The sequence below is a fragment of the Equus przewalskii genome, chromosome 7 (genome assembly GCF_037783145.1).
Source record: "Equus przewalskii isolate Varuska chromosome 7, EquPr2, whole genome shotgun sequence".
NCBI classification, from domain to species: domain Eukaryota; kingdom Metazoa; phylum Chordata; class Mammalia; order Perissodactyla; family Equidae; genus Equus; species Equus przewalskii.
The window spans coordinates 30,171,377-30,176,409 of record NC_091837.1 but is presented as its reverse complement, the minus strand read 5'-3'; the positions used below and the strand labels follow the sequence as shown (position 1 = coordinate 30,176,409).

Sequence of the window (5,033 nt, the reverse complement as noted above, 5' to 3'; positions counted from 1 at the left end):
CCCTGAGCTAACATCCGCCACCAATTCTCCTCTTTTTGCTGAGGAAGACTGGCCCTGAGCTAACATCCGTGCCCATCTTCCTCTCCTTTGTATGTGGGATGCTGGCCACAGCATGGCGTGGTAAGTGGTATGTAGATCCTTGCTCGGGATCTGAACCCGCAAACCCCGGGCTGCTGAAGCGGAGCGCATGCAAACTTAACCGCTCTGCCACCAGGTTGGCCCCCAGCTCAGTAGTTTTTGAACTGGGTTGCAGTCCACTAGTGGTCATGAAATCAACGTAGAGGTGCATAACCAGCATGAAAGCATGAAAGGAAGGGAAAATATGTAACATTTTTCTAATGTTAAAGTAACCTTGAATTTTTTCAGATAATCCTAAATTGGTCATGATATTTTATTCTTTATATACATTGCTAGATTTGCTTTGCTAACGTTTTGTTTAGGACTTTTTGTTGTTAATCAAAATACTCCATAGAAAAGAGTAGATAAGAAAGCTACAGAGTGGGAGAAAATATATCAGTTCACAAAAGTCAGCCATCCAGAATATGCAAAGAACTTGTATGAATTAACAAGAAAAAGATTAATTAAAAAATGGGTAATGATAAACAGGTTTTTATAAAAAAGCATATGTAGATGACAATAAACATGGAAAGTAGTCTAATCTCATTAGTTGCCAGGGAAATGCAAATCAAAACTGCAATGAGCTACCAAGTGACACCAGAAAAATGGGCACAAATAGAAGTCTGACATTCATAAGAGTGGGTAAGGATGTGGGGTAGCGTGCTCCCTCATAAACTCCTAGTGGAGTGTAAATTGGTACAACCACTTTTTTGGTTTGTTTTATTTCTTATTCTCTTTATTTAGTTAGTTTATTTGGTGGTGCAAACACTTTGGAAAACTGTTTGTCTAGTGAAGTTCAACGTGATTACACAATACCCAGCAATTCCACTTGCCCCTGGTGGACAGATGCCCTAGTGTGAGTCCAAGTGCAGCAGGAGACCTGGACACAAGTGTTGGTAACATCATTAATTGAACGGCCCCAAACTGGAAACAACCCAAGTGTCCATCAGCAGTAGAATGGATAGATAAATTGCAGTGTATTTATATACGCAATGGGATATAATACAATGAAAATGAATGAGCTGCAGCTACATGCAAGCAGGAGCATGGGTGAATCTTGTATACAGTTTTGAGCAAAGGAAGCAAGAGAAAAGTGTGAACAGTACTTTTGTGCTCTTAAAATTGCAATCATAAAAATCAAACAGGCAAAATTAAGCTACAGTGTTCAGGATGCACACATAGGTGGTAAAAGTTTAGAAACAAGCAAAGCAATGTGAATATGAGAGACAATTACCTGTTGTGGAGGGGGAGGCAGAGAGTTATGACCAAGGGCTTGAGTGCATCTCACAGGATTGTGAACTCAAGGGTGATAGAAAACTGCATCCCCAGGTGGACAAAAATGAATGACAACGCCTTGTCTGTCAGTTGGGAATTTGTTCAGTGGCAAATAACACAGCAGCCCCTAGCAGCCAGACAGACTGGAGAGTACCATATTTTTAGTGAGACACATTGTCTCCTTAAATAAAGATTCTCCTGCTAACAGAGAAGGGGCAAATGGGCATTGGGTGGACCAACTGGCAATAGCTGCTACATTTACATTATTCTGACTTTTTTTTTTTTTTGCTGAGGAAGATTCGCCCTGAGCTAACATTCATGCCAGTCTTCCTCTATTTTGTATGTGGGACACGTCCACAGCATGGCTGATGAGTTGTGTAGGTCCACGCCCGGGGTCCGAACCTGTGAACCCAGGCCACCAAAGTGGAATGCGCTGAACTTAATCACTATGTCACAGGGCTGGCCCCACATTATTTTTACTCTGAATACATAGTCACATGGTGGGGGGGCATGGGAACACATAATTACTGCAAAAGTGCATAAAATCTGAAAATGATTAAAAATAATAGCTCATATTATTGAGCACTTTATCAGTCAGGAGAAAAGGTTAATGCCCTGACCTAGTAATAAGGACTTAGGAATTGCTGAAGATGGAACTAGGCGAGGCAACCTGAGACCAACAATAGCCGGAAGCCCCGACCACCCTTGGGGCTGGAGGAGCAGGTTGAGGTGGTGCTCTCAGAGCTGGGGTGGGGTACCTCCCAGAGCTGGATGCTGGAATTGTGGAGGGAGGGCTCCTGAGAGAGGTGGAACCAGGAAGAAGCTACAGGAAATGCAGCAGATGAGATGACTTCTGAAACAGAAATACTTGGTGTCTCCCCTCCTCCCACCCTCCAACACCCAGACAGTGCCAACGTGGGCTGGACAGAGGCAGAAGCCAGCTGGCAAGGGTGCCTGGAGGCTGAGCCCCTTGTGACATGGAGCAGAAGGGGGACTGGATGTGTGGACAGGTCAGCACCCTCCTGAGCACTGTATCACCCGTTTAGTCCCCATCAGGCCCTGTTCAAACAAGACAGCAGGCCCCAAAGGGAGTCCCTCATGCTAAGCCCCATTGTCACCAAACCAAGACCTGGCTTAATTACAGTTTTGGCCCTCCCAGAAATGGAATCTTAAACCAGTGAGTCAGGAATCCTCTGATCAGCATCCGCTAGGTGACCTGCCTGACAGGCCCCTGCCATCCCCTAAAGGAAAGTAACCTTGCAGTAATGCACCCACTTTTTTGCCTAGTATGACTTCTGTGCTCCTGCTTCCTCCTGCCTGTAAGTCTTTCATTTTGTCCAGCTCCTCAGAGCTCCTTTCTGTCTAGCAGGTTGGGTGCTGCCCAGTTCATGAACTGTTGAGTAAAGCCAATAAGATCTTTAAAATTTGCTCAGTTGAATTTTGTTTTTTAATGGCCCTTTCATGAAGAAGGAGCCATGTGATCTCAGTCTCACATGGAGATGTCCATTAACTTGTCCAAGGTCACAGATCCTTGGCCGCCTGACCCCAGAGCCTGGGCTCCTGTCCACTGAGGCGGCTGTCTTGCACGGCCAAGCGTGCTGTGCTCAGCACCGAAATGAGAGAGTTGGTAGTCCCTGTCGTTGAGAGGCTCCTAGTGAAGCTGGGGAGACAGACATCTAAAGAATAAATCTGTTCTGTTCAAGCATGTTCTAAGGGGGACTTTCTTAGGAGGACACTTGGTCATACTGTGCACCGTTTGCACAACCCTGTCAGCCCCCCTCTGCCGTTATGTTCTCGACATGAGAGCGTCTTGGCTGCAGTGTGACCCAGGCTCGACTTCTTCACTCGGTATTTTAACAGCCACGTATGAAAATGAAAAGGACAGAGTTGCGCCAACGACAGTAGTGTGTGTGTCAGTTGGTAAAGGGAATTTGTTTTTGTTGTAAAGACAAAAGATAGCTCATACATTCAACCCTTAACAATTGATTCTTCATCTTCCTCCTCACTCCTGTTTTATTTCCAGAAGCTTTGAAACCTCAGGAAAAGAAAGCAGTCTTTCAGCAAAAGAATAATAGCAACAACAAAAGCCCAAAGTCCAGACAAACATCTCTTATTTTTCCTTTTTCTGTCTCCACCCAGTACTATTTTTCTTTTTTTTTTTGAGGACGATTAGCCTGAGCTAACATCTGCTGCCAATCCTCCTCTTTTTGCTGAGGAAGACTGGCCCTGAGCTAACATCTGTGCCCATCTCCCTCTACTTTTTATGTGGGACGACCACCACAGCATGGCTTGACAAGTGGTGAACTGGCGAACCCGGGCCACTGAAGTGGAACGTGTGAGCTTAACTGCTGCGCCACTGGGCTGGCCCCCACCCAGACTATTTTTTAGGTTCAGAAACAACCATAAAAATAAAATAACAGGATAAGCAGTGGAATCTCCAATTTTTCCTTTTTTCCTGGCCTATTTCATGTCTAATACATCTCTTCATCTAGCCTTTCTCCTAAGTTTCTCTGCAATCTAGTTTTCAGAGTGAAAGCCTGTGAACAGTTGTGGTGAAGCCATTCCGGAAGCAGCTTCATGCTCCCTCCCGCTGGGGCCGCCCCTTGACCAGATGCACCGGCGGCAGTCTCCATTCCCGAGAGCAGTGCCCTGGACAGAGATCTTTGGGCCTTGTTGTAGACTCAGCCGCATCATACCCGAGGCCGTGGTCTTCTCATTCACCAACTGCACAGCTTCACCATTTAAAAATAGGAGGACGTATATTTTACTCTGCACCAGATTGTTCCCGGTTATCGTTTCACTCACCAATTGGTGTTGTATTCTGGTTTAACTCAGAAGTACCGTTCATGAACTATTTTATCTCAGTCGAGCTGTCATGATAAATTTGGGACCAGACGTTACCTGAGCCTGAGGTCCTTGCTCTGTGGGAGTTAAGAAGGAAAGTGGTTACATGTGTACAATCCATCCACGATTGATCATCGGCTGTCTCCTGTCTTCTGTAGTCTTGAACTTCCACTTCATCCTTCCTGTTAGACATGTCAGTGAATTAATATGCAAGCAGTCACTGTGAACATAGCCTCATTTGGCCAAGGGGACTTCACAGATGTGGTTAAGTTGAGGATCCTGAGATGGGAGATCGTCCTGGATGACCTGGGTGGGCTCTTATCAGCGGGCGGTGGGAGCTGCCGAGTCAGGGGAGAAGGCCATGTGAACATGGGAGCAGACTGGAGTGATGAAGCTGGTACCTTCAGAAGCTGAAAGAGCCTCCAGATGCAACCACCCTGCTCACACGCTGCCGTGCGCCCTTTCAGCCTCGCTTTGGACTTCTGACCTCAGAATGTAAGAAAATAAATTTGGGTTGTTTTAAACCACTCAGTTTGTGGTCGTTTTTTATAGCAGCACTAGGAAATTGATACATATGGTAACTCTATATTTAACTTTTTTGAGGAACTGCCAAACTGTTTTGCAAATGGCTGGAACATTTTACATGCCCACAAGCACTTGGTATGGTCAACTCTTGATTTTAGCCATTTAGTGGATGTGGAGCTCATCGTGGTTTTAGTTTGCATTTCCCCAGTGACTGTGTTGAGCATCTTTTCACGTGCTTACTAGCCATTCAGATATATTCTTTTTTTTTGAGG

At 45.4% G+C, this 5,033-nt stretch overlaps 1 long non-coding RNA gene across 1 annotated transcript; it reads left to right on the top strand.

The window, feature by feature from the left end:
* Nucleotides 1-4,760, top strand: LOC139084779 (uncharacterized). Its single transcript, XR_011542496.1, has 3 exons — nt 1-120; nt 2,297-2,402; nt 3,416-4,760. It is a non-coding gene; the product is annotated as an uncharacterized lncRNA (long non-coding RNA).
* The last annotated feature ends 273 nt before the right edge of the window (nt 4,761-5,033 follow it).